The following is a 23,999-nucleotide window of genomic DNA, read 5'->3' as shown; positions in this document are numbered from 1 at the left end:
GAATACTGGGTTGGGGTAAGGGAACTCTGCATTTCTATGCAAAAAACCTCTCTCTAAGGCCTATCTTCTTCCTCCCCACTACTGTCCACGTATATTTTTACTAGAAAAATAGAACTTTAATAAGGAACTTTAATTAAAGATAGGAGTAACTCTGCAGGCAATGGTAATCCCCATGTAGAAATCCAATTCTCCCCTTGGAGCAAAATATTGCAAAGAAGGGATGCACGAGAGATCTGAGAACCCAGTATTTTATACCTTCCATGGAAGAGAGGAAGGGATTGTTCAACCACTTCCTCCCCCCAACCCCAACAACAACTTCCAAATTAAGAGTCTTCCTACTCCTGAAACTTGCAGTTGGTACATTGTATAGAAGACAGTCTGCCCTTTATCCGCCAAGCACATCTGTCTGGTATGGTAAGCCATGCCTTCATGACCACATCAAGAGCAGCGCCTGTCAATCATGGGTCCCTGGAACTCATTGGCCTGTCTCCACAGACACGGGCATGGCTGTCCCCAGTTTGTTGAACACAACTGAAGTCTTAACCACTTTTTCTTTGAAATCCAGCACGTTGACGGGAAAGCCACACAGAGGACAGGTGATGGTTTCCTGAGCTCCAGGCAGAAGAGCCACAATCTGGACAGAGATTCAGGTCCCACAGAGGCCGAGCCCATTACACACCAGGTGGTTGATCACATTGGCTGTGACATCATAATAATGCAACTCGTGAGGGCCTTCTGGTGGGACATGAGCTTCTCTCTACCACTGCCCACTTAGCTGGACTACTTGATCGTTGATCTGCCCCCTTCCCTGCAGCCCCCAGGCAAAACACACAAACACACACACAGAGAAAGAGAGAGAGAGAGAGAGAGAGAGAAAGAGAGAGAGAGAGAAAGAGAGAGAAAGGGAGAGAGAGAATGAGAGAGAAAGAGAGAGAGACTTGATGGTCTTCCCTTGCCATCTTCCATCCCCCAAGAATGGCCTGTGTATCTTATGTTGGGATGCTATGTGTTTTGTGTGTATTTTCACAGCATTGCATCCAACCTGCCCATCTGGTTTTGTTTCCATCCTACCCCCTGAAACCAAAATAACAGGAGGGACATTTTGCGTTTTTATAAAAATCCCATCTGAGGTTCTGAGAGGTTAAATGATGTGCTCCAGTAAATGTCTGCAGTTGGTCTCCGAGCCTGGAGGAGAAGCACAGACGTGTGACTCTAACCCACAGAGCTTGCCACAGCCCCTCACTGGCGGCCAGCCCTACAATTTCACTAGAATGTTTTCCTGGCTTCTTCCTGCTGGGTCCTGTACTTTCCTGAGGTCTGTCCCGAGGCTCCATGGGTTTGACGTGCCTGCCTTGTCAAATTCTGAACCTAAGGCAGGATGTTGGGGAGAGCAACTACCAGGTGTTTGCGTGGGGTTGTGGTGGGGGGGGAGGAGGCGAAAGAAAGAGTTGTGGGGTAGGTGGGTGGGAGGGAGAAGGCTGAGGAACACATGTTCCATATTAATCTTTATTTCAATGAAGTTGTTTGAGTTCATGCTTTATTGCGGTGCTTTAAAATAATGTGTTTCTAACGGTGCCCCCGGGGGTAGCTCTTGCACTTTTGAGATCCTATTGCTGGAGTGGCTCACGAGACCAAGCACAATAATAGAAAATGAGGCACCCCCTGGTGTACCATCTGAATTTATAATAGCAATTTCTACGATGCCCTGAGGCCAGCTCTGTTTGTATTTGAGAACATGCGAGAGTGTGGCACAGAGGGGGGGCTGCTCCCTTCCTGGCCTGTTTGGATCCCTGCCCCCTTTTAACCCCCCGGAAAAGGTCCCTCCAACAGCCTCCTGCATCTGCTCCTCCTCATTGGCTGCCCAGGGAAGGAGCTCTCCTCTTTCACTTTGGTGGGTGCGGGGAGGGATGTTGTTGGTGGAGGAGGCAAGGTGGCCTCCTCCTGTTGGTCAGCCACTTCTGTCCTTCACCTTCTGCCCCTCCGCCCAGTGTGCAAAAGCAGAAAGGCCCTCTGGGGTCTCCCGTGCTTTCACTGTCAAAGTGGTGAAATATGAAATGACAACATAATGAAAGGAACCGGGGCTCATTAAGATTCCAAATGGTTGTCTGATATTTTTGTCTGCCCAGTTCAGCCGGAAAACGCACAACCATCGTATGGACAGCAGAAGTGGGTCAGAGTGGCTGGGGGTGGGGGGATGACGGCAGGAGAAGTAGAAGCTTCGACAGGGACCCAGCATGGTTGAACTGACCAGGCGACATACCCGGGGAGGAGGAAGAACAGAATCATCCCAAGGAATTTCCAGAGACAAGAATGTGGGATTTGGCTGTTGCCACTGGAAACTCATCCACATGAAGTTTCCCGGACCTATGAGTGAGAGCAGAGTGGGGTGGTACAGAAAGACAAAAATTCCATTTCCTTTCATGCTATCCAGTGATGTGAAAATGATTCACGGCACCCTCGTCCTTTTCTCCAGTCAAAACCAAGCTTGATAAGGGATGGGGGCAGCGTGGTCTGTGTAACCCGTGAGCCTTAGGCATCTGCAGAACTGCTTGTTTCCCTCTGTCACTTGCTAGAAGACCCGAGGTTACATTGGGATTCCAGTGGTTGGAACCCAAGTCCCAGAACCAAAGATTCAGAAGAATCTCCAAGGCCTGCTTCTTCTTCCCCAGTGGCTCTCTGCTGCCCCCATCTGCTCCAAGTGAACACTCAGCAGGCAAGTCTGTGGGGCTGAGAAACCAATCCTTGCTCCTATGAGCACTGTTGCATTTGCTGTAGCTTAGACATACTAGTCTTTGGTTGACAATGCTCTCCATTTCACAGATGAAGAAACTGAGACACAACACGGGTAGATCCTAGAGCTTGAATAGGCAGAGTTAAGAAGCTCAAGCTTTGGATAGTGCTTCTTCCACTACTGTTGGCTGCCTTATTTTTAATTAATTTTTTTTTATTATAACACCTATAACACCGTGTTTTACCAAGGTGTTCAAAATACAGTTATTTCAGGCATTCGGTGTTTTAACACAATTCCCACCACCTGTGTGATCTTCTCTCCACTGATGTCCCCAGTTTCCCACCCATCCCCAAGCCTGTCCCCTTAGCAGGCACAAACAAATTTATTTCCCATTTTTTGTTACAACACAAAGGCGAATAGAACTATCAAATTATAAATAAAAGTCAATCTGTAATATTTTTTCTATCTCACAATGGTGTCACTAAAGCAATTGTTTGAGGATTTACTGGGTTGGTTGGTCCTTGTTGAATCTTCTGTGTTATTGTTTTTTTTCTCATCAAGCTTAGTGATCATCTACACAACTTTCCCATTAGATTTGCTGTGGTCCTACTGTGACTGTCTGCTGCTTCTTTAACCCCTCTGGTTTTTGACAGGAGCCATGGCTATTGTGGGAAAAAATGAGAAATAATCTAGGAAAGAGGTCCCTTCACTTTCAGAAAAGGGGGCCATCTACCCCCTTTTCTAAAAAATCACTTTGCCCTCTCTACCTACCCAAAGTTATTTAAGTAAGCAAACAGAAATCACCTTCGAATGGCACCCAAGGCTACTCTTATCAGTGTGGATCCTTCTAGTACCCATAGGGTTCCACCTGGTCCACTTTGGGAAAAAATAATCTAGAAACCCTGGAGATTAAATTTGATACTAAGTTTTCAAATTCAGAGAGCAATTATAGTGCAATTTGATCACTCTAGATTCGGCTTGTTGCATCTATTGGAGCAATAGATGCTCCAATTTTTCCTCCTCTTTCTTCTCATCTCAAGTACTCTATCATTTGTCCTGTCAAGGATGGGGGTGGCAAAGAAAGCCTGATTTTTGAACTATCCCAAAGGTCAGAAACTGCTTATAGTGCAAGTCTTCAATAGCACATAAGTGAAAGTCAAAGGTCACAGACTCTGGAGGACTGAGCAAGATGAGAAGGTCAAAATGCGTCCTTGAAGATTCAGCCAAGATGAGCCAGGAAAGTGGCTTCAGTGGTAGACCACTCGAATCTTATGTGCAGGGCCAAATGTACTGACACCTGCCATTGAAAAAATCAAAACTAGAAATGAACAAAAGTACTAACCAACCAAGCAAAAACAAATAAAAAGTAAAGAAGTTCATCCAAGAAGTCTGAAAGGTCTTGAGTAAGATGCAGAGATACATAAAGAAGCCAGTGATGGAGCTGGATGTAATGGGGAAGCCGGCAATTATATCTATATATGTACATATGTATAAAGGCAAATATATAGATATATATGTATATATTTGCCTTCTGTGAGCACCAAGGGGAAGGAATGTGTGAGGTAGAATGGGGAGAACTAGAGGTAATATCATAGGGGAGGTGACCTTTGATCTGGGACCTGCAGCATGAATATGATTTTAGTTGGGTAGGAAAATGCAGGGGAGGAAGTAGTGCTGGGGGGGGTTGTGGATGAGGAGACTGTGTGTAGAAAAGCATGAAGGTGTAAGCTTGTGCAGCAAATTAATGGAAATGCAATAGAGCCATTATGTCTAGCACTTGGGGGGGGGTGGCTGAGGAAATGAGGCTGGAAAGACAATCTCCAATGAGGACAATCCAGGTAATTATATAATCCTCTCATTCAAATTGAATTAGTAGGCAGGTAGAAGACCTAGGGGGAAACCAGGTCTATACATAGAGATTCCCTTAAACACACACACAATTGCTTCCAAATGCTTTCACATTCCTCTTTCTCTTCTGGTCTCTTGAGCTATTCTTTACAAACACATTTTCAGTGCCTTGTTAACTCCATCTTATTTCTCTTACCCACATCCTCTCAGAACTTCCTGAAGATCTGTGTCCCATCACCTGGGCTCCAAGCATAGACCTCCTCACATTAGCATAGTAGAGCTTGCAGAGGTCCAGGTGACCATTAACCAAATATCATTGAGCCAGGTTGGAGGAGACAGAAATGGATTGCAAAGGCAAAAATTCTGTAAGCTGTCTAGAATAATTTCATACCTCAGACTTCCTGCTAAAGTGAAAAATGACATTTATAACTTGTCACTTGTCATCCCATTACTGATCTATTTGCTGGAGTGGGTGCCAGTAACGTCTCCATTCATCCCTGTCGCATGCTAGTATAGCCCAATGATGTCTACTCACTCCAGGAACATGAAGACCCTCAAACTGATCATTCAGGGTCTTGATGAAGAAATATGACCATCTCATAGGTGGGCGGCCAGGCGTTCTTTTGATATCTCGTGGAATCTAGTCGGTAACAGCTCTAGTTCAGTGGTCGCCTCCAAATCACATTACATGTCGGACCCATCTGATTTTCAATGCCTTGGCTAACTAGACAGCTTCCCTGATTCTCAATCATCAGAGGTTAGAGCTCCAGATTCCTTCTCTCATTTGAGTGAAACGTGATACTCCAAGCATAGATCTTTCGATTCCTCTTTGGGTGACCCGAATAGCGTTTTTATCCTGTTTTCGTAAAAATTAAAAATGACATTTGTAGGAGGGAAGCTTAGAATTAATCCTCAAAAATGATAGTAAAGTGAATGCATTCCTGGCTCTGCTGTGATTGCTCTTTCTCCCATATCTGTCACTCCTTATTATTGTAATGAGTTCTGCTCTCCTAAGTGGGTAAACTCACCATTCAGATAAGATCAGTTTTGTCTGGTACAGCCATGATGATCTGATCAGTTGGAACTGTGGTTTTTGAACTCACCTTGAGCTTTTAGCTTCTGGGAGTGGGATGGAAAGGAAAATAGAAATGCTTATTTGGCACAAAAGTAGCTGCAATTATTAGTCAACTTTCTTTCAAACCTACCTCGGGAAGGCAGATTCTTTGGATAGCTCTTAGAATTTGAGGTTTTTGTTTTATTTTATTTTATTTTTTTTTAACCTCAATCACCTTTTGCCTGTTCTAATTGAGGTGGTTTCACCAGGCATAGACTGGTCTGTAATTCCTCTTCGAGTTCTCCTTGAAAGAAACTGACACACTCAAAAGCTGCCGGGGAGCTCTCCATGGTGCTGAAAAAGCCCAAAGCCACTACAAGAGATGGGCTGGTTCTTTGTGGTGCTGGAAGCTTTACACTTCTGTAGGGAATTTTAAGGGAGACTTCCACAAACAGCTCAAAAGATCATTTTCTCCTCACAGGAAGGCTGAGATGAAACCAGAGTAACAGGTTATTGAGGACTTGCTGGATGGATGTCCACTCTAAAAACTAATGACCACTTTCACATTGACTCTTACTCTATGATGCTGACTGATTCTTTTAGAAAGCTACATTTATTTCGTTTTCCTCCTGGTGATAAGGAAGAAAAGTAGATGCTTGTCTTTATTACAGGGAGTATATTATTGTCCACCTGAAGCACAAACATAATGAAAGAGCTACAATTCATTTATTTCACAAACATTGGTTGGGTACCTTTAATTTGTGAAGCAATGTGCTAGGTGCTGAGCCTTGGGCAAACTTATAGCTCACACAGAATCAGATGAGCTGTGACTCTAGCAAGCAGGTTTTTGGATTTGGCAAGTGCTAATATCTGTGAATGACAACTCAACTTCAGGCAGCTGGTGTAGCACAGAAGAGACCTGGGGAAACATCCTGGGAACACCAGGACTCCCTTTGTGATTTAAGTAAGTGGAATATGAGTGTTACAGAGGAACACCACTGTGTGGCTTAAAGGCAGTTATAAAGGAAGAAGAGACTTATAAATTCTACATGAACTACATTTCCGTCCTTAGAAAATATCTCTTCATAGGGCCAGAGTGATAGTACTGCAGATAGGGTGCTTGCCTTGCACACAGATGACACAGATTCAATCTCCAGCACCTCATTTGGTCTCCAGAGCCCCATCAGGGATAATCCCTAAGCACAGATCCAGGAGTAAATCCTGAGCACAGCCAGGTGTGCCTGTCCCCCAAAGAAATTTCTTCAAGATTTGACTTATTCAGCTTACTGCTGGGACCTAGATCTCTCAGTTGTACACAGGTCTCTTCAGAAATTGCCCCAAGGAATGGGCTGGGAGACTCTGTGATGCTGATATGTGTGTGTGTGACCATGCACCTGGAAATAGCATACTCTACTCCGTGATTTGTAGTGAGTACTTAATATATTAAAATATTGTATTTCCATAACATTCTTTTAAATATATATGCTATTATTATAACTATTTTTAAAACAAAAAGTGAGGTACAGAGAGGTTATATAACTCAAAAAAGGTTGCACAGCTGTTATATGACAGATCCAGGATTTGATACCATAATAATCTATGTCCAGACTTCATTATCTTAATCAATACTCTATAATATTTCATACACAATTCCCTAGAAAATGGTTACATGTCCCCTGGGTTAAAAATAAGTATCTCAATGCCTTGGTTCTTCCCTGCTTTCATGTCCTTTGTATGACAGAAGTCCCCCACCTCATCAAGTAGAACAGATTTTGAGAATGACATCCCTTAGTACCATTTATCATTTAGTTTAGATTTAACCAAGTAATGTTTGTTCTGCCACCCCAAGTATTCATTCATGATGAGCCGAATCTTTAAGCAAGATCCATGTAGATTTCTTGCAGAGATCTTACCTGACTCTCCAGTCTAGAATGACTCTTTCCCCACTCATAGTAATTTGTTCATTCCACTCTATGGTTTTGTTTTCTTTATAGCAGTAATCACTCTTTGAAAGTAACTCAGTTGTTTATTTGCTGTACTGTTTCCTATCCTTCATTTCTATTAGAATATAATGTATACAAGAACAAGAAAAGTATTTGTCTTGTTTACAGCTTTATCCCCTCTAGTTGTAACATTATGTGATCAATAAAGAATCTACTTTCAAGAATAATTTTGGGGCTGGATAGATAATGCAATGGTTATGCACTTGTCTTGCTTATGGCCAAACAGAGTTATGTTCCCCAACACTACTTATGGTCCCCCAAGCACCACCAGGAGTGATCCCTGAGCAAAGGGCTAGGAATAAGCCCTGAGCACTAGTGGGTATGGTCCCAAACCATGCATGTGTGTATGTGTATATATATATGTCATGTATATATATATTTGGTTGAATCTTAAAGAAAATCCAGAGGAGAGATTAATTAATGAATTACTTTGACTCAAGAATTTTTTTAAAAAGGAAATACACACATAAGCACACACACATGCATGCACACACACTTTATTTTGCAACCCGATGTACTACCACTTAGGCCTCAATATATGAGCTATTTTTAATTATCAAGAATCACAAGTTCTTTGGAGTCAAACTAGAGAGATTTTTTGGTAGCTGAACTTGGGAGCCTGACAATTTTTCAAATTAGCTCACATTGAATATTGACATAAAGAAAGATAGGGTGTGATCTTAGGGAGTGACAAAGCCTGACCTATGAGTTTGTCATCTACTTCCATTGACTTTTTCAGGAAGTAAAAGAGCATTTTCTCTTTTCCTCTCAGATGGCTTTTGTAACAGTATTTCTCACCCCCCAAAAGACTCTTAAGCAATTCTAAGAATGGGTGGGATCATTGATTTTCAAAGTGACCTATATGAATCAGAAGGTAAATTGGAGAAAAGGTGAAGGGTACATGAAATAAAAAAGTAGGGCATTGTCATTCACAATCGTGCCCCAGAAAATCAGGTACCTCGGAATCAGCTTAACCAAGGAAGTAAAAGACCTTTACAAAGAAAACTACATAACGCTACTCCATGAAATCAAAGAGGACATGAGGAAATGGAAACATATACCCTACTCGTGGATAGGGAGAATCAATGTTGTCAAAATGGCAATACTCCCTAAAGCATTATACAGATTCAATGCGATCCCTATAAATATACCCATGACATTCTTCAAAGAAATGGATCAAGCAATCCTAAAATTCATATGGAATAACAAACGTCCAAGGATAGCTAAAACAATTCTTGGGAAAAAGATGATGGGAGGCATCACCATCCCCAACCTCAAACTTTACTACAAAGCAGTAACAATTAAAACAGCATGGTACTGGAACAAAGGCAGAGCCGTAGACCAATGGAACAGGGTGGAATATCCCTACACACAACCCCAAATGTATGACCATCTAATCTTTGATAAGGGAGCAAGAGAAGTGAAGTGGAGCAAGGAAAGCCTCTTTAACAAATGGTGCTGGCACAACTGGACAACCACATGCAAAAAAATGGGTTTAGACCTTGACCTGACACCATGCACAAAAGTCAGATCAAAATGGATTAAAGACCTCAACATTAGACCACAAACCATAAGGTACATTGAAGACAAGGTCGGCGAAACCCTCCACGATATTGAAGATAAGGGTATCTTCAAAGGTGACACGGAACTAAGCAATCTAGTAAAAACAGAGATCAACAAATGGGACTACATTAAACTAAAAAGCTTCTGCACCGCAAGAGATACAGTGACCAGAATACAAAGACTATCCACAGAATGGGAAAGGATATTTACACAATACCCATCAGATAAGGGGTTGATATCAATGGTATATAAAGCACTGGTTGAGCTCTACAAGAAGAAAACATCCAACCCCATCAAAAAATGGGGCAAAGAAATGAACAGAAACTTTACCAAGGAAGAAATACGAATGGCCAAAAGGCACATGAAAAAGTGCTCTACATCACTAATCATCAGAGAGATGCAGATCAAAACAACCATGAGATACCACCTCACACCACAGAGAGTAGCACACATCCAAAAGAACAAAAGCAACCGCTGTTGGAGAGGATGTGGGGAGAAAGGGACCCTTCTTCACTGCTGGTGGGAATGCCGACTGGTTCAGCCCTTCTGGAAAACAATTTGGACGACTCTCAAAAAATTAGATATTGAATTCCCATTTGACCCAGCAATACCACTGCTGGGAATATATCCCAGAGAATCAAAAAAGTTCAATCGAAACAACATCTGCACATGTATGTTCATCGCAGCACTGTTTACAATAGCCAGAATCTGGAAAAAACCCGAATGCCCCAGAATGGATGACTGGTTGAGGAAACTTTGGTACATCTATACAATGGAATACTATGCAGCTGTTAGAAAAAAGGAGGTCAAGAATTTTGTAGTCAAGTGGATGGGCATGAAAAGTTTCATGCTGAGTGAAATGAGTCAGAAAGAGAGAGACAGACATAGAAAGATTGCACTCATCTATGGTATATAGAATAACAGAGTGGGAGACTAACACCCAAGAACTGTAGAAATAAGTACCAGGAGGTTGACTCCATGGCTTCGAGGCTGGCCTCACGTTCCGGGGAAAGGTCAACTCAGAGAAGCGATCACCAACTACATTGCAGTCGAAGGCCATGTGGGGGAAGGGAGTTGCGGGCTGAATGAGGGCTAGAGACTGAGCACAGCGGCCACTCAACACCTTTGTTGCAAACCACAACAGCTAATTAGAGAGAGAAAGCAGAAGGGAATGCCTTGCCACAGTGGCAGGGTGGGGTGGGGGGGAGATGGGATTGGGGAGGGTGGGAGGGACACTGGGTTTACGGGTGGTGGAGAATGGGCACTGGTGAAGGGATGGGTTCCCAAACTTTGTATGAGGGAAGTGTGAGCACAGAAGTGTATAAATCTGTAACTGTACCCTCACGGTGATTCTCTAATTAAAAATAAATAAAAAAAAAAAAAGAAAAAAAAAAAAGATATCAGTGGAGCTTTAGGAGAATATTTCAGCCCTTGAATAAATGAACTGATATATATTTATATATATATGCATGTATGTTACAAAGTCCTATTATCCTCCTATGGGAAAAAGTATTAGGGAAATTATAGGTTAATTGTATATTCAGATAATTTAGTAATTGGTTGGTTCATTATAGCTAAAATGTCACTTACAAGAGATTTGGCATGACTGTAGTGGAATTCCACCATGGGACCATTTCCATAGGCCACTGTCTTCAGTACTTGTTTTTTGTTTTTTTACGTAGGTGGGATGGGAGTGAGGATTGCTATTTGTCTGGCCATGATCAGAGCTTATACCTGGCTCAATGCTCACTGGGGATGGAACTAGGGTCAGCCAAGCACATGGCAAGCCACTGAACTCCTGTACTATCTCTTCAGGTCCTACATTTTCATTTATATAAAAGCTTGTAACTCTCTCATGGTGATTCAATAAAATGTTTTAAAATTTTTAAAAAAAAAAAAAAAGTAGGGCATTGGTATTTTAAAAAACAGAATGCGAGGCTATTGATACCATTGGCTTTCTTAGATAATCTATGCATATTTTGTCAATTTTCTACACTTGCAGATAATTTCACTTCAAGCATTGATAGTGCATACTCACTCATTTACCAGAGGCTACAAAGTAGACAGAATAGCTGAACCAGTTAATTCAGAGTTTGGAAGCAGATGCATCAGAGCATTTGGTGGGGGAAGAGGTTGATTCTCTGGTCCCCATAGTTACATGCCAGATTTTCATATTTTGAGATTTTCTTAGTCAACAATCGCCTAAAATCTATTTTCACCACCAGTGTATATAGGGCATTAATCACTGAAATATGTTTCTCACTGTTACTCTTTACATAGTACTCTGGTTTGCTTCCAGATAAGCCTTCAGGACAAAACTGCTGTTTGCTGACATCTGCATTTACCATATATCCGATGGAGAGTAAAGGATGGATAGCATAGGCAGGGGTTCTCAAAGGGCTGAAGACTTGGAGAGAGAAGACGTAGAGGAGAGCTACTTTTTGAAAAATGGGACAAATAAAGCAGGGAACTGAAATTAATCTACATTAAAAGAAATCAAGACTTGGGGCAGATCCTTTTAGTCGGCTCCTTTGGAGGAGAAAGGGTAAAGAGCAGAGGCACGGAAACCAGAAAGCCCTTGGTTTGAATTCTTTCCCAAACCTAATTTCTCAGATTTATGTAATTCTTTCAGGTGTTAAATGAAATACTATATGTGAAATGATAGGCACAGATCATACGCTAAACAAGTGAAAACAATCATATGGGCTCTATAGGTGCCAAAATGTCTTACTGTCATTTCACATGTAGTTTCTGAAACTGTTTAAACACTCAGTCTGACCTTATAGGTGTGCTCATTGCCCTCCTGCAGTTCAGACCTTCTTAGTGAGGAGAGAGGCTGCAACCATCTATTAGAATATTTCTTAGTTATTTACAGCTATCATTCTGCAGTTCCCTAGCATACACTGTGTTCTCAGTCTTTGCTTGGTAGGAATAGAGTATACTTGTAGGAAGAAAGTCAAGTGTGCTAAGGTAATGGTGTCTCAGAATATGGGAGGCCATCTTGGGGTAGGCAAGCTACAGAAAATTGGCCTCACTTATTCAGCAAACCTTGATGCAAAATTTTAGCTCAGGCTCTGGGTTCTGATAGAACCTTCAGAGGAATGGGTTCTTGGGGACTGATAAGACAAAGAAGGCAAGCTATCAAAAATATGCAAACTCTTGAAGTTGTGGGCTGAGGAGATGAAGATGGAGTAGATGAAGAACGCAGAAAGAGAAGGAAAAAGGGGAAATCACAAGTTCCAGGGAGAGTGGCTCAAGCAGTGGGTTAGGAATCTGAGCACAGTGCTGGGGGCGGCTGAGTGGTATCAGGAAAGCAGATGGTGATCCTTGAGAAGGAGGGATGCAGATGGCAGTAGTGCTGAGGAGGCTTCATAGAGTGAGGAACAGTTTTAGCTTGGCCAGTCCAGGAGGGGAGAGGCTGGAACAAAAATCTGCACCCTGGGGGAGCTCTGTGACTCATCCTCCCTCCCCCACCCCCAGCCAGTGACAACTGATAAATAAAGGAAAGAAGACTGTGGGAGTCTCTGCGGCTCTCTGTGACGGGTCTTCAAAGTTGGATGTGGACTTCAGTCATTCAGGAAATCTTGGTGAAGAGAGAAAACTCTCCAGCAAGGGAAGGGATGTTGCATCCTGCTCTATTCCAACCCAGTTTCTCAGGTTAACCTTCCACAGCCTGGTTGACCTTGCATGAGTAATTAGATTCCTCTTGGGTATGGGTTTATTGCCTATTAAAGTATTTTCATATACTTAATATACTTTAAAATGCCTCATCCTATGATTCAAGACTACAGAGGATACCATTAGTATCACCATTAGAATTACCTATGAATGGGAACTGTGAGAAATCATGATAAATTTCTAGTATACACCAGTGGAAAAATTGATTTCAAATCATTATTGCCTAAATATTAGAGCCCTCCAATGATGAGAGTGGTTGCTTTGAAAGAGCTGTTACAAGTGATTAATAATAAATTAAATAATGGCATCTGGGAGGTGTTACAGAAGGGATTCCTACTTATCTCCACATTTAATAAGCATGATAAGATATTCTTTTCTTCAGAGTGATGGAACATGTGATTTAAATGAGAAATGGTAAATCCTAACATGTATTATTTAGAGCATGATGATTTTTTAAATCAATAGGTCTCTTGTGGTTGAAAGAAGAGTTTTGTGGTAAAAAATAACTTTGGAAAACTGGATCTCACAATTTTCAACAAAACTTCCCAGAGACTTAAATATGCTAATGTACATTATAAATTTATGACTGTATTTGGCAATAGTCATTTTTTCCCCCAGGAGAATCTGATGGTGATAGTGACCTACTGAGCATATTTTGAGAAACATTGCTTTATGAAATTATCTTTGTTCCTAGAAAGAAGGTACCCCAATTTTTCTGTCTTCTCTGGCTAACCTGTCAGACTAGGTAATGCAGTTGGACCCACACTCAGCTAGTGACCAAAAATGAGACCTGCATTAGGTTTCAGTTCTTTCACAAGTCAAAATGGAGAAATAACTGAAGTAATCATTTTAGGACTGAGGTGTCATGGAAGCCTCCTACAATGCCCAGGGAATTTGGATTTGAATTACTGGGCATCTTGTAGGGGTGCAGATTCTGATTCATCATATCTGCGTTGTGAAGGCGCAGACTGGGCTAAGAGCACTGCTCACATGCTCTTAGGGAATGTTGGAAATCCAGAAGCGCCATGTAGGGTAAAGAAGGTCCAGGAGTCCAGCTGCAGTGCCCTCCTCCAGTGCCTCTCTTCCTAGGGAGTGGACAAGCTTCCCGGTATACTCTTCCCCTTGAAGCTCTTGTGTTTCTAAAAGGTAATTTTGAAATAAGAAAAGAAACAAGGCATCATTCCTGTGTCCTTACGGTCCCTCCAAAGGGAATCCCTGTTCCTCTTCCCCACCCCCACTGCCTACAACTCCCCAGTCAATTAAGTTATTTTTTGTTTGCGCTAGAATCATTTCAGACATATTTTTAACTGAGCCCTGTTCAAAAAGCTGTTAGCATTTGGCAATTGTTCCATCTTCAGCTTGAATCCTGGGAAGGTTGTTTCTCTCTCTCTCTCTCTCTCTCTCTCTCTCTCTCTCTCTCCACTACCATTCCCAGGACAAAAGTATATGATTTAAGCATAGTGCTAGTGCATGGGTCAGAGAGAATAGTTTGCAATAGGAATGTTCAGGACTCTGCAAAACATCACTACCGGTTTTGCCTTTCCTATTTGCCCCTGAATATAGGTAGCTTTACTGTGTGTAAGGGAAGAGATGGTGAGTGAGAGAGAAACAGACAGAAAATCTGGCGGCGTGGGTGGAGGGCGGGGGACGATGGACGACAAACTACCCTAAGCAAGAAAGCCAGGAATGATAGCAGAGTTGATATCTTTCCTACCCACAGTTCTGAGCTATTCCAGAGCCAGCACATGGTCACCACTATAATTATGATGCCTTTATTAAGGGTGTCTAGGATTGGTGGCCATGGAGAGATGCATCACCTTTTTGTTGTTGTTTAACAAATACTTACTTAGCCTTTGTATGGTGACACATCACTTTCTTTCTTACAGAGCAATGAGGTAGGTACTTATCATGATACCTATTGTAGAGAAGCTGAAAACATCCACAGTGATCCAGCAGTTTACCCAAGGTCTCAAGCTTGTATGTGATCAAGTTGAATTTCATCCTTTACAGTATAGAGTTAGAGTTATTGCCCTTTCCCACAAAATTCTGCTGCTTCTCCCAGAGTTGTGGGCCCTGCCTTCCTGGCAGTCTATCAAAGAGTGGCTATGTCTGCCCAGTTTGCTCTTACTGGTGGGAGGAATGAAGCTTAAAAACAGTTAAAAACTTTCATCCTAAGTCGAGCAAATGATGATTTTTTTTAAAGCAGCCATCAGGCATTAATAAGTAACTCTATGTCATTCAAACTTTTCAAACCCATTAAACACTCCAAATATATCTGGACCATGTGAAAATTTGATCCCCAAGCAGGAAATTCTAGCATTTCTCTGAAAATGATCAGAGTGGGAGGAAGTCATTTCCTTCCCACATTTTTTTCTTGTGAAGTTTTTTTTTCTCTTTCTTTCTTACTTTATTTCTTCTTCTTCTTCTTCTTCTTCTTCTTCTTCTTCTTCTTCTTCTTCTTCTTCTTCTTCTTCTTCTTCTTCTTCTTCTTCTTCTTCTTCTCTTCTTCTTCTCCTCCTCCTCCTCCTCCTCCTCTTCCTTCTCCTCCTCCTCCTCCTCCTCCCTCCTTTCTCCTCTTCCTCCTCCTCTTCCTCCTTCTCCTCTTCCTCCTCCTCCTCCTCCCTCCTTTCTCCTCTTCCTCCTCCTCTTCCTCCTCCTTCTCCTCTTCCTCCTCCTCCTCCTCCCTCCTTTCTCCTCCTCTTCTTCCTCCTCTTTTTCTTCATCTTCTTCTGGTGAACTATTCTATTATCATTACTCTGGCTACAGTGCTCACTTCTGGGATCTCAGGGAGAAGAATATAGCCACCATTATAGCCCCTGAATGCTATTCCATATCCTCTCCTGGAATCCCTAAGTCTGGAGTCTAGAGCCCTGAACTGATGGTGCATTTCTCTAAGTGGCAAAAGGCATCTGAGTTCATGGAGAGGACTGAGCTCCTGTTGATGGCAAGCTCCTGAGATTTCCTTTACACAGACTAAACAGGATGGTGAATGAAGGTAGAGAGCTTCTCATTAGAGTTGGAAGTTGGAGACTTTGGCTTTTCCAGACTTTCCTATAGCTTTGGGGGATGGAAAATTGATACTCTAAGCAATGAATGCCTGGAGTTAGAAGAAGTTGTTGGGAGGGCTCTTACTCAAGACCAGAATTTCCAGGCTGCCCATTGGTCTTATGCCTTCACCTGCCTGTAAACTTCCCACTCACTTGTTCTCCTTCCACCTGTAGCACAACCCAGCTCTTTGACTAGAGGGAAGTGCTGTAGTTCATTCCCTGCAACTCAGCGCTGTCCTCTCATGAGGCTGCAAGCATCCCTCTTTCTCTCCAAATCCTCTCCCTGAGGCTGCCAGGCCCCCCTTGTAGTTCTGTCTGCCTAATACAGTGCATGTCTAATAATACTAATTAATAAGAAGTCACTAATAACACTGGTGACAACATCACATGAGTGACAGAAAGTCAAATGAATTTCAGAGGCTCAGAAATTCAGCCATACTCTGGGAGATGAGGGGAGAACAGAAGAGATATTTGTAACGGGCTTGGTTTGAAGCTATAACATTTGAATCTGAATTTAAAGCATTCTTAAATTCATGATTAAGTCATGTGGGGACCTGTGGCTTCATATCAATAGGATTGGTGCCCAGAGATTAGTAGACCTGTTTAATACATAGTTTCTAGTAATTTAGTCTTGACTTGAGAAAACTTCAATATTTCTTGGTCTTGCTGAGATAAGATAGAACACAGGGGACAGCGTGCATACCCGTTTAATGGAGGTCATTGGCTATAATTATTTTAAAAATATTATGTGAAGAGTCAGTAATCAAAGAAAGAAACTATGTACTCAAGTGAAAACATTCTCAGCAAGTGCAATTCCTAAAATTCACATTCAAGAACCATTGAGGCAATAGGAATGTATTGTGTATTCTCTGTAAACCCTGATTTGTCAGCATCGTCTAAATGATAAATATCCAGTTGCATATGCTTTAACAAATAGTGTAGTCAGATGCAATGAGATAACGAATTAGTGCATGCTGAATGATTCCCTTAGTCTCTGGAAGGTGGTAATAATACCATTGATCAGGGCTGAGAGCCGACCTCATCTGGTCGGATAAAACCAGATCATTGTTGTCAGCTTTCAGTCTGATTGGTTGTTGTCTGTGGTTTCTCAAACATTTATTTGTTTGGTTTTGGGCCATACCTGATGTTGCTCAGGGGTTGCTTTCCAGTGCGGTGTTTGGGGATCACCCCTGGTAGTGCTTGGGGCCCATGTGGTGCCAGGGATTGAGCCCGGGTCTCCCACATGCAGAGCATGTGCTCTAGCCTTTCAGATACTGATCATGATAGATGATACTTTTTACTGTGGACTTTCTGTAGTTGCCAAGGAGTGTAAGTACTTTTGATATGATGACCAAAGAAAATCTTTTGAGGATCTAATCATCATTCCCACTTCACAGAAAAGAAAACTGAGACCTGAGGTCTTTGAAAGTTGGTCAAGAATTCATGGCAGCAAATTGTGAGACTAGAATTTGGTCAGATATCTTCTCTGGCCAATATTGGGATGTTAATAACGATGCTTCCTGATAAGGTCCTGGCAGAGCATGTTGTAATTTTTGTCATTGTATTATTTTTCTTTTTCCCAAAAGAACATCACAGGCAAATTTTCCTTCTGAATGGCAATGGAATTGCTCCTTCCTCCATACAGAAATCACCTGGAAAAGTCTGAGAAAGGCTGAAGAAGGTCTTGCTCCATCTTCTCTCACTGAACTGAGTGAAGATAGCAGCTCCACAGCTGAATGAGGGAATTAGCCTTGGAAGGAAACTTTCTGACCTGAGTGCCCTTAGGGTAGCTATTCAGGTGACTAGCCAATGGCCAGCCTGCAAGACCTTTGGGTGCTCCTTTGATTCCTCCCTTTGATCAAAATCAGTACCATTGTTGGCATGGACTATCATTTTTTTTTCTCAAACACCAGGTTTTGTTTTTTTTTTTTTTGTGGTTGCATTGCATGTCTGTAGCCAGACTGTTTTTGATGCTCCCCCACCACTCTGTTTTTTGCTATTTTGTACAGTTCACTCACAAATCTGAAGCTATCTATGGGGAAGATACAGGACCACTGATCACGAACAGAGTGAGTGGTAGTTCACTAAAATGATATGGAGGAATGGAATAAAATTAGCCCAGAGATTTCCTGATAAAAGGCAGACTAAAAGGATACAATGAAGCAATTGAAAGATAAATAACACTTAAGAAGCCCAAGAAACTTCTCAAGGAAATAAAATGATAATAGCAGGTATATTCAAAATATACTAGGTAAAGTAGTCTCAGAAATCAAAAGAACTAAAAACAAGTAAATGATAGTCATTACTGCGATCGCCGAGTGAGCTAAAGTATTTCACTTTTAATAAAGTACGATGATGAAATAAAAGAATGCCAACCATAGGGGGCAGCCCAAAGTTAATAATCCCATGCAGGGCAAAGGCAGACCTTTGGGCTGAGGTAGTGGGCACTCACTTTGTTAACCACTTTTGCGGGGTGGTGTTCTTCGTATATCTCATCTCTTAATTCTTGCCATAATCCTGCCAAGCAAGTTAATTCACTCTGAGGTGGAGCTCCTGAGACAGACAGAGCGAGGAAGCTATTCAAACCACATGGAGTTTAGGTGACTAAGTTGGGATTGGGGTTCAAAGATGCCTGAACCTCTAATTTGTCTTGCAGGCATTTAGTGGAATTTGGAGGTGGGAGCCAGATGTCCTGAGAAGACAGATGTTTGTTGGAGGAGTTCAGTGGGAGCTGACAGATTCAGGGTATTGAGTCCCCAAGCTTTCCTCCCTATGGATAAATACCATCCTATCCACTGGGTTCCTTAGGTGTCTTCTCGCTGCCGCCAAAAGTGCCCTGGCTGCTTCCCACATCTGATTAAAGTATGGTGGTTCCCTTGCAGGAGGAATCTTTCCCCAGGAGGTCCAGACAGCAAGTTCAATCCCAGGAGCTATAGTCATTGATATTTCCTTTTACATTCTCAGAACAAATAAGGTGCACTGGTTTTTAAAGAAGGCCAGGTAAAGAATAAAGGTCAGGTGGAAGACTAAGGCATTCAATAAAAATAGGTTGGAGGTGTCCGGTATGAATTTAACTCATCCTGACTTGGTTTCTTGTGTCTGTATCATGTGCCGGCTACCAAGGAAGTGTTGAAGATAGGGGGCCCGCAAAAATCATGGAATTATGATCTGAAAGGTGAAATGGACCAAATCATAGAGGAATGCTCTAAGTGCAACCCAAATCGCATGTTGCTCCTCCAAACTTTGCCTTGATATCCCCATTTTAAAATCAGAATCTATCATTTGCTTCCTGACAATCCCATAGGGGCCTCCTTTGCATTCTTCTGAGAACAGAAGTGTAAATTTTCTAGTGTATTATGGGAGTGCTTCTGAGTCCTCTAAAAATGCAGAGAAAAGCAGGCCATAGTGATAGTACAGCAGGATGGTGTTTACCTTGCAACTGCTCAATCGATTTCGATTTTCTGAGCCCTGTCAAGTGTGATCCCAAAATGCAGGGCCATGAGTAATCCCTGATCACTACAGGGTATCACCCCAAAACAAAACAAAAACAATGCAGAGGCAATTCTTTGTTTGTTTGTTTGTTTGTCTCCTGAGACACAATGCCCACTACACAGGCCGTCAAAGGGTGCTGGCTTGGGTACATGCTAGGATGACTAGAAGACTATTCTAAACAAATTGTTAAGAGCAGAAATGCAATAGGGACTCTCCAAGAAAGGGAGGCAATCTAGGCTCTAGGGTTGGATGGCCTAGAGTTGAAATTATTTCCTGGTTACTTCTAGTTGTTTGAACTTGGTGGAGGGGGTGGGGTTCCTAAAACTTTGAGTTCTTCTTTTTTTTTTTTGCTTTTTGGGTCAAACCCAGCAATGCACAGGGGTCACTCCTGGCTCATGCACTCAGGAATCACCCCTGGCGGACCATATGGGATGCTGGGATTCGAACCCGGGTCGGCCGCGTGCAAGGCAAACGGCCTATTCGCTGTGCTATCGCTCCAGCCCCAAACTTTGAGTTCTTAACTACCCAATGGATCTCCACTTTCTAAGTGGCACTGGCCTCACTCACTGAAGGACAATGACCATTGTGCTGGCACTCATGTGACATGTGCTCTATAGCTCTTAGACACTTTCACTACGAGCAGTGTTGGTGAGAGCAGGGATGTACCAGGCAGCCTTAAAAGTGGAGGTGGGAAAAAGTGGGGGCGTGGGGCCCTTTCCCCCACTGTGAGTTCCCAGGGTCTGACCAAAATCTTGTGTTTGGTGCCACTGACTGCCATCTCTTGTTGAGAACCAATGGAGGAGGTTTTTCTACAGACACAGTCCAGTGTGGAGAATCTGGTACTAGGTTTTGAAGCGTTTGCGGGGTTCAGTGAAAATGTCTAAGCCCTGAGTAGAGGGTTGAGCCACAGAAGGGAGCCACTCCCCTTCCTAATTCCCCATAGCACACCACGCCTGCCTGTTTCTCTTAGCTGTTGTCTCCAGGGGACAGGCTCGGCTGTGCCTCCTTTGATTTCTGATGCTAGGAGCAGCAAAACTTCCTCCCCACGTCCCTTGTCCCTTGCTCTGTGCCTTGTCCTAGGCAATTTTCAAAGAGCTTGTTGGAAGCATGACTCTGTGTCCTAGTTTCAGCCCTCACCTCTACTGGAAGCCTGTCATTAGCCCTGATTTGCAAGGAGGAGAGGTGACTTGGAGGGAAACTAAGGCACACGTCGAGGGCAGAGCCTTCCCCGTGCCCTCCGCGTGCAGTGAGACAGACCTAGGTGTCCACGGCGCTGGGCCAGGGGCAGCATGTACTGAGGCTGGAACTCCGCATTCCGTCTTTATTTTAGTCTCTGCTCCAGTTCTAGCAGAGAAGCATCCCACGGCGGGGTGAGGGGACAACGGAGGAAGCTCCGGACCGTGCCTCCGAGTGGCAGGGGGCTGCCCAGGACCCATCCCTCTAATTTCTTCTCAGTTGTTTGCCAAACAGCCGGGAGGAGGTGAAGCCTCGAGACAGGCAGCCGGGGCTGTCTCTTTAAATGCCGGGGTCTGTGTGGGAGAGGGAGGGGCCGGCTCTGGAGTGCGTGAAATTCCTGGGCTCCTCCGGCAGTCTCAGGCTCCGAGCTCAGCCCTACACAACGCGTCGCCTCTTGCATGCAACTCACTGAGAGGGAGAGGCCAGCGTGTCCTCCCCTCTCGCAGCCACCAGCATCTCCAGCCACCAAGGACCTGCTTTTCGCACCTCCACTCCCCCCCTCCCTTCTTCCCTGCCACTCCCTCCCAGAGAGAGGAAAAAAAGCAAAGGAGAGAGAAAGATTCTGGAATTTGAACCTTCCCAAAGAGGAAACATACCCAGCAAACTCAGTTGATTAAACATCAAACAGACAGACAGACAGATCCTAAATCTTCTGTTCAACTGGAAAGGTAAGATTCGAGGGGAAAGGCAGGCAGGCAGGCTGGGAAACAACTCCTGGTTCTCCTTCGCTCCGGGAAGAGGTTGCTCCTGAGAGGGTAGAAGTTTTCAGTTGGGAGCCACCAACCTCAGCTGTTTCTTCTTTTCCCTTTTTTGGATGCTGGATCTGAGAGCCTCCGCTGACCACGGGAACTGCTTTGCAAGTGCCTTTCTGTTCCTTCAATTTCGCCTGGAAGTTGGGTCCTTTTGCTGCAGATGTTGGAAAAGTCAGAGAATGATTTTTTTTTCTTTTTAATTTAAAAAAAAATTCATCTTTTTTTTTTCTTTAAACAAGTCTTTTTTTTTTTTTTAAATTTTCTTTCTATTTTCTCGGATTCTTCACCTGAAACGAACGTGTGCCCCTCACTTCATTGCAGGCAGAGACTTCGGGGGGGGGTATTTTTGTAGCCACTTCCCCACCCCTCCTGCTTCTTTTTTTGCTTCTGGGAGAAGGGGCTGGTTCAAATGATAAAGAGAAGAGAGGTTCTGAGGATCACAAGAAGACCAAATGGAATCAAGACAGGGATTTCCCCAGCTGTTGAGGAAGTGTGTGTGTGTGTGTGTGTGTGTGTGTGTGTGTGTGTGTGTGTGTGATTTCTTTTGGAGGGGGTGTGAAGAGGCGACTGTGGAGTCTGAGGTTCAGGTTCGAGTCCTGCTATCTTGTGAAGGTGGGCATGCCTAGAGAAGGTGAAAAGGGAGTGTGTGTGCGAGTGTGTGTGTGCGAGTGTGCACTTCTGTTTGGATCTGTGACAAGGGAATCTTCCTCCTCTGCCTTCCATTTGTTTATATTAATGATTTAGTAGCAGGCTTGCCTGAAAACTTCCACTCTGTATAAGCACTGTGGCTTTTGCAAGCTCTCAGTGACCTTAGAGGCTGGCTCAATGCATTCTTTTTCCCCTCAAGGCATTGTGTTGTACCCAGAGTTTGGGCTCCTTCCCTTTCTCTTTTTTAACCACAGAACTTAACTGCTTAAGAAACATCATCCTGATGACAAGGGACAAAAAATTGCCTCCCCCCCACCCCCATCCCTTCCTAGGCCAGTGATGTAATACCAACCTATGGGCTCGGCTGCCTGGCAGGTGACTTGCTCTGTGATTACTTGTTAAAAATAAATAAATTCCTCCCCTCCTCCATTAAATGCCTTTCTTTTCTGATTTGGAGGTAAAAATCTCGTCATGCATTAAGGAAAAAATTGTATGATTGCTAATTATTAGTCGGGTATAGGTAAAGTAGGGTTTTCCTTCCCTGATCATTATTTGTCTTTTTTTCCCCCCATGCAAAGGTCAGAGATCACCTCACACTAGGCTAAGGTGGAGCGTGATACGGACACTGGAGAGCGAGGTTTATCCTCTCCCCGCTTTCGCCTGTCATTCCCGCTTGGGAAGATAGTTTTCTTCCACCAACACAATGCACCCCAACATTCTTAATTATTTCTCTTGCCCAGGGTCCTGTGGAGGGCTCTGGGAGGGTGAGGGGCAGCCCACCTGGAGGATGGTATAGTTTCAGGGTCAGATGACCGTTTGCCTTTGTGATGAAGGTTCCAATGGAAATTTGAACTCCCAGCGCGCTGGGTGACTTCGTACCTGGGATAGTCTATCTGGGGGCACCTGGAGGGTAGCCTGAAGAACTAGCCCTGTATGCATTTGCCATTCTGGTTAGAGCCTCCCTTCATCGCTCCTGGCTTCTGCATCGCCGTTCAAGTTAAAATGGTCCCGCTGGTTACGATGGGCAAGTTTACCTAAGGGCTACTGGGTACGTGGCGGAAGGATGGAGGGGAGAGAGACATAACCAGGCTGGTATTTTTTTTTTAATCTTCTGACTTAATCTTCCTAAGTCATATTGGGGCAAATAATATTTCAAACGGGTGCCGGTTCTGCAGAGATATTCCTATTGTTTGATTTTTTTTTTTTTAACGTATTGGTTGGGGAGTGGAGAGTAAGGGCTCTTGGCCCATTTTCTGCAGCCTAGGGTTTATCCTATGAGCCGGTCTTCCTTCTAGAAGAGGGGAAAAAAGGGCTGGACACTGGAAGTTCGCTATTAAAGTGAGCAACAGGGCTGGGTTAATTTAACAAAAACATAAAACCGGACTGTGCGAATATCCCTTTTCTGGAGCTTTCCGGCCCTTTCTAGTGAAATAATAATTAAAAAAATTTTGCTTCTTAGATGAGGGGGGCCAGAAATAAAAGGGATTCTAGATATTGAGAGAGCACTATGCTTCTCTCGTAGCTCCCGATTATTAATTATTGGGGGTGTGATGGGGTGGGGGAAGCGGTCTGGCCTCCTTTTTTTTTGGTGTGTGTTGATTTCTTTTGAATGCTGCGTTTCTACTGAATATGTTGATGATTCGCTGCTTATATAAGGGAAAGGATGTGTTGAGGTAGATTGATGCTTGGGGTTTTGAGATCGGCTACTGAGATTGGGTGGCGGTTGGTGTGTTTGTCGATGTGCATGGTAGGAAGGTCTTTTCTTTGGGGGTGGTGGGGGACAGGGGATGGCTGGAAAATGGTAGATGAGATGCTACAGCGAATGGGGACATGAGGGGAGACGGAGGTGAGGTCGGAAGTCATCGGTTTGCAGAATTTCTGTCCTGCATCCCCCCTTTTCTCTCGCTCCTTGGGAGAAAAAAAAATCCATTATCTCTAAAAACACAT

General features: G+C 43.4%; 1 protein-coding gene and 1 pseudogene across 19 annotated transcripts in view; one reads left to right on the top strand and one right to left on the bottom strand.

The window, feature by feature from the left end:
* Positions 1 to 323: 323 nt before the first annotated feature.
* Positions 324 to 23,999, bottom strand: part of LOC101541260 (DNA-directed RNA polymerase I subunit RPA12-like) — a 39,062-nt pseudogene continuing 15,386 nt past the window's right edge.
* Positions 21,005 to 23,999, top strand: part of NRXN3 (neurexin 3) — a 1,748,572-nt gene continuing 1,745,577 nt past the window's right edge. For 11 of the 19 annotated variants that reach the window (XM_055133146.1, XM_055133142.1, XM_055133151.1 and 8 more), the window contains exon 1: positions 21,008 to 21,320. The gene's annotated coding sequence lies outside the window, so the exon portion shown is untranslated. Of the gene's footprint in view, positions 21,321 to 23,746; positions 23,800 to 23,999 lie in introns of those variants that run through there. The other 8 variants (XM_055133160.1, XM_055133157.1, XM_055133153.1 and 5 more) reach the window with 4 other exon arrangements.

This window comes from Sorex araneus, chromosome 3 (genome assembly GCF_027595985.1).
Source record: "Sorex araneus isolate mSorAra2 chromosome 3, mSorAra2.pri, whole genome shotgun sequence".
Taxonomy (NCBI): Eukaryota; Metazoa; Chordata; class Mammalia; order Eulipotyphla; family Soricidae; genus Sorex; species Sorex araneus.
This window is presented reverse-complemented; position numbering and strand designations above follow the sequence as displayed.